Source organism: Nomascus leucogenys, chromosome 9, assembly GCF_006542625.1.
Source record: "Nomascus leucogenys isolate Asia chromosome 9, Asia_NLE_v1, whole genome shotgun sequence".
Lineage (NCBI taxonomy): Eukaryota > Metazoa > Chordata > Mammalia > Primates > Hylobatidae > Nomascus > Nomascus leucogenys.
In genome coordinates this window covers 35,805,889-35,812,106 of record NC_044389.1, presented here as the reverse complement: position 1 = coordinate 35,812,106, position 6,218 = coordinate 35,805,889, and the positions used below count along the sequence as shown (strand labels likewise).

The 6,218-nt window shown below is 45.1% G+C and overlaps 1 pseudogene; it reads right to left on the bottom strand.

Moving 5' to 3' along the window:
- Positions 1-4,307: 4,307 nt before the first annotated feature.
- LOC100606788 lies at positions 4,308-5,606 on the bottom strand (annotated as a pseudogene).
- Positions 5,607-6,218: the final 612 nt, after the last annotated feature.

Below are 6,218 nucleotides of genomic sequence, written 5' to 3'. Positions count from 1 at the left end.
ATATTAATAACCCAAAAACTTTTTATTAGCAATTATTTCTTAACATTAATATTGGTAATTCATATTAATGTGAATCATAAATGAGTAACAAGTAATACTAATATGACTCCTAATACTGCAGTGGGTGTACCCCCACCTGCGATAGTGTTCCCAAGTCCAGGGAGGGAGAGAGAGCATGGTATTACTTTCAATATCGCAATAGGTGTACACCCACCTGCCGATATTGATCCGAATATAACCTCCAGGGGGTGGAGTACGACGTTACTCCCAATAGAGCAGTGGGTGTACATCCACCCGGTGATATTGCTCTTGATATTCACGGAAGAAGAGAACGCTAATACTCCCAGTATCTCAGGAAGTGGACACCCCTTCGGTGATATTGTTCCCAATATCCGGGGGGTGGGGGGAAAGGGTGATATCACTGCCAATATCGCAAGCAGTGTACACCCACGCTGTGACATTGTTCCCAATGGCCAGGAAGGGAGAGGACGCTATGACTCCCGATACAGCAGGAGGTGTACGACCACCCTGGGATATGATTCTGAAGATCCACGGAGAGGAGAGGCTGCAATTACTCCCAATATCGCAAGGGGTGTACATCCATTCTGTGATATTGTTCTTAATATTCCAAGGCAGAGAGGGTGATATTACTCCCAATATCAGAGAAAGTGTACAAACCCGGGTGATATTGTTCCTACTATCCAGAAGAAGACAAGATGATATTACCCCCCATATCGCAGGAGGTGTACACCCACTCTGTGATATTTTTCGTAATATGCAGGGCGGGAGAGGCAGGGGGGCGAGGCGCCCCCCGCGAGGCGGGGACTGAGAGCCAGCCCCTCCGCCCCCCTGGCTCTTAGGACCCGCGGTGGACTCACAGCCTGTTTACCATATTGTGACTAATATCATCTCCCCCTCTGGAAATTATCAACTATTGCACAGACGGGTGTTCACCGGCTTTGTACAGAGGACGTACGCCCGTCTGTATTCGAGTAATATCATCCTCTTCCTCCCTGAAGATTAAGAATAGTATCACAACGGTGTTTCTACTCCCTGCGATATTGGGTGTCACGTCCTCCTCTCCCACGTTGCAATTAGAAGCAATTTCAGTGGGGGCGTGTCCACCTTCTGTGATATTTAAAGTAATATCAGCCCCTTCCGTCCAGGATCATGGGAACCATATCCCTGGGGGGTGTACACTTTCTGCGATATATGTAGTCATATCACCCCCTCCGCCTTGGAATATCATTAAGGACCATCTCACACGGGCTTGTACACTTCCTGCGATATTGGGGGTAATATCAACCTCTCGGCCTCTGAATATTAGGAGGAATATCACAGGGTGGATGTACACCTCCTGCCCTATTAATGGGAATAATATCTATCTATTGGGGGGGGAACATCATCCTCTCCCTTTCAGGATATTAATAACAATATCACAGAGTGGGTGAACACAGCCTGCGATGCTGGAATTATTATCATCCTCTCCCCCTCGGGATACTAGGAACAATATCACAGAAGGGGTGGACACTCCCTGCGATATTGGGAGTAACGTCATACGCTTCTTCCGTGAATGTTAGGAGCAATATCACCGGGTGGCTGTACATTCATTGCTATGTTGCAGTCATGTCATACTCTACCCGCTGGATATTAGGATCAGTGTCACAGGGTGAGTGTACACCTACTGCGATATTAAAACTAATATCATGCTCTCCATCCCTGGATATTAGGAACAATATCACAGGCAGGTGTACACCTCCTGCGGTATTAGGAGTCATAATATTGTGAATTATTAAACATCAGTCTCATTAATAACTATCAATGGTAATATTAATTCATAGTATAACGTTATTAATCATTAATGATTATTTCAAAGAGAGGATTATGCATGATTAGAATTATTACTATTAATGCCATTTTTAATATTAGTTATTAATCTTAATATTTATCATTGTTTTATTACCAACATCACTTATGATTGATTTCAGTAACATTCATTACTGATATCATTATTTTATAATTAATAGTGATATTGCTATTAATAGTAATCATAAATATTTTTAATCCGTATTAAGCTTTACTCTCTCTACTGTAATTATTAATATCTATGATTACTATTAATTGTTATTATATTTATTAATATTAGTAATTAATAAAACTGTTCCCGATATCCTTGGGGGAGAGGATATGACTCCCAGTATCGCAGAAAGTGTACACCCCTCTATGATGTGACTCCTAGTAGCCAGGGGGTAGAGGATGACGTTATTGAAAATATCGCAGTGGGATATCCATCCCTACGGTCATCTTGTTCCTAATATCCTGGTTGGGAGCGGATGATAGGACTCCCAATATCGCAGGGGGCAGAGACCTCCCCTGTGATACTGTCCCTAACATCCAAAGGTGGAGAGGACGATATTTCATCCAATTTCGCCGGGGGTGCACACCACCCCTGTGATATTGATCCTAATATCCAGGGGGCGAGAGGATGATATTAGTCTGAATATTGCAGGAGGTGTACATTCCCTAGGGATATTGTTCCTAATATCCAGGGACCGAGAGGATGCTATCACTCCCAGTATAGCAGGGGGTGTACACCCCTTCTGTGACATTGTTCCTAACAGGCAGCGGAGGAGAGGAAGATAATACCCCGAATATCGCAGGGGGTGTACACCCCCTTGTGACATTGTTCCTTCTATCCTGGGAGGGAGAGGAAGATAGTGGCGGCAATGTCGCAGGGGCTGTCCACACCCACTCTGATATTGTTCCCAATATCCCTAGGGGGAGAAAATGATGTGACTTCCAATATCGCAGGGGGTGTACATCCTCCTGTGATATTGTTTCTTCTATTCAGGGGGAGAGGATGATATTACTCCCAAGATCGAAGGGGCTGTAGACACCTCCTGCGATACGGCGAGTAAGAGCCAGCCCCTCTCCCCTCCTGGCTCTTAGTACCGGGGGGCGCCCTCGCCCCCCTGCGATGTGGCTCGTAATATCCAGGGGGGGAGAGGGGGGTGATATTACTCCCCCCATCGCGGGCGGCGCCCTGTTAATCCTTTACTCCTGGGATGTTTTCTCTACTGCCACACTTGGTTGACACCCTGGGACATGATTTTCCGTATTCTGGGAAGATGCCACTACTAAAGTCACAGGGGGTATACACCCTGCTATATCCGTAATGTAGGGGAATGTTCATCTTCATGTCACAGGACTCTGCACACTGCGATATTATTCACAATATCCTAGCGGGACAATAATAAGAATATCATAATATGTGTACACCGCGGGGTGTTATTCTCAGTCTCCTAAGGGGAAGTTACTTTGATTGCCACACGGGCTATGTTCCCTTTAATATTATTCATCGTATGCCAGGGGGATGTCACTCCTTATGTCACAGGGTTTCTACACCTTGTGAAATTCCTCGTATTATCCTTAGAAGATGTCACTCCTCATATCACAGAGGGTGTACACTCTGTGACATTATCGTCATATTCTAGGGAAATATTACTTTTAATGTCACAGAGGGTGTACACCTTGTGAAATATTTCGTTCTAGTTTTGTGGGAGGTTACTCCTAATGTCACACGGGGTGTACGCACAGTGATAGTACGTGTAATATTTTCTGGAAATGTTAGTCGTAAGACACGGCTCCTGTACACCCTTTAATATTCTTCGTAATATTCTGGGAAAACGTCACTACTAATGTCACAGGGCGTGTAGACCCTGTCATAAAATTCGTAATATCCTTGCAGGAGTTCACTACTAATTTCACAATGTGTGTACACCGCCTGTGTCATTCTTCGTAATATCCTAGGGGGATGTTTCTTTCAATGTCACAAAGGGTGTACAAAATGTCACAGAAGGTGTTCACCTTGTGACGTTATCTGTAATACCCTAGAAGGATGTTACTCCTAATGTGTCACAGGAGTGTACACCCTTTGATATTATTTGTAATGTCATAGAGAGATATGACTTCAAATATCACAGTGGATGGACACAGAGTGTATGCCCTGTGATACGATTCATAATATCCTAGGGAGATACAACTCCTGATATCACAGTGCGTGTACCCCGTGTGTGTTAGTCGTAATATCCAGGGTAAAAGATTACTCCTAAGATCACACAGTGTGCACACCCTGTGATATTTTTCTTCATATTATAGGGAGATATTGCTTCTAATATCACAGTGGGTGTACCCCTTTTGTGTATACTCTGTGACAGTGTTCTTTATATCCTAAGGAGGTATTACTCCTAATGTCACAGTGGGTGTTCACCCTGTGTTATCATTCTTATTTGACCTGACTGCCTTTTTTAACCCACACTACAAAAGGAATGGAACAGATAAAAAGATATGGAGATTGGACCGTGCTGCCGTGTGGCCGCTGCAGGGACACCTTTAATATCCCTGTTTCTCAGGCTGTCGACGAAGGGGTTCAGCATGGGGGTGACCACCGTGTACATCACTGAGGCCACTGCAACCTTTCTTGGGGAAGAGGACACATCTGAACTGAGGTACCCTCCAACGCCTCTTCCATAAACTCAGCAAACAACTGACAGGTGAGACCCACAGGTGGCGAAGGCTTTATAATTCCCACCTGACGATGAAAGCCTCAGAATGGAGGAAACCATTTTATAGTAAGAGGAAAGGGTCCCCGAGATGGGAAGGAACCCAAATACGGCAGCAGGAAAATACATGATTATGTTATTGGTGAAGGTGTCACAACATGCAAGATGAGGGAGTCGAGAAGGGTCACAGTAGAAATTAGGAATTTCCGCACCCTTGAAGCAGGTCGTTAGCAAGGCAATCAAGTTGTGCAGCTGGGAGTCTAGAAGACTGAGAAGAAAAAAAAAAAAAAAAAAAGACAACCAAACTAGGAAGCCACAGAAACACGGGTTCATGATGGCCGAATGATATAGAGGGTGACAGATGGCTACAAACTGGTCCTAGGCCATCACACTCAGGAGCGTGTCTCTCTTCCATGCCTCGAAAAATGGCAAACAGAGACATCTGAGTCAGGCAGCCTGCCTAGGAGATGACTCTGCTGTGAGATTGGATGTCCACAATCATCTCGGGGACCGTGGTGGAGGTGAAACCCATGTCAGGCGAGGACAGGTTGGAGAGGAAGAAGTACATGAGGGTGTGGAGGTGGGAGTCAGGGCTGATGGCCAGGATGATGAGCAGGTTCCCCAGGACCGTGACCGGGCACACGGACAGGAACAGCCCGGCGAGGATCGGCTGCAGTTCTGGATCCCCTGAGAGTTCTAGGAGGAGGCATCTAGAGACATCGGTTAGATTCTGTGGGTCTGCATGGTTTGGACACCTTTTGCCTAGAAAAGGGGGTTGAAAAATGGGAAACAAGTAAACCAACACCCGGCATTGTGTCTGCATTTTGGATAGAAGCAATTCACAAGTAATGTTTTCAGATTTCAGAGCAATCCACGCTCAGCAATATTTTGCAGTTCTGACAAACTCCATTGTCTTCTAATGCTTTCATCATTGATTTCTGTGTTCTTCACTTCTTGCTGTACACGCCTGCCTTAGAGACACTAGATTCAAGAATGTTCCAAGAACCAGATCATCATAGATAACAAATGCGTAACTGCTAGAAAATACAGCTTATCTCGTCTGAAGAAAACTACGTAACAAAACCGTTCTCTTCACTTGAAGAAAAAGGTTATCCTAATGAAAGGAAATTAAGAACTCAAATATTTTATTTTATTCTACTAGATTGATACAAATTCCCTTGATTTAGAACATTTATAAACACTGTATAACAGCTGAGACCGGGCGGGGCGCGGTGGCTCACGCCTGTAATCCCAGCACTTTGGGAGGCTGAGGCGGGCGGATCACCTGAGGTCAGGAGTTCGAGACCAGCCTCAACATGGGGAAACCCCGTCTCTACTAAAAATACAAAATTAGCCGGGCGTAGTGGTGCATGCCTGTAATCTCAGCTACTCGGGAGGCTGAGGCAGGAGAATTGCTTGAACCTGGGAGGCGGAGGTTGCGGTGAGCCGAGATCGAGCCATTGCACTACAGCCTGGGCAACAAGAGCTGAGACCATGTCAGCTGGAAATGAAACGAAAGTTGATAGTTCATAAGCAGAAAATAGTTCCACATGCCGGTTAGGTCCTAGTGATTTCATCGTTCCGTTTTCTGACTTTTCTCCTTCAAGAGAGTAATTGCTTCCTCAAATCGGTGGGTCTTCTTTGAAAACTCACGTC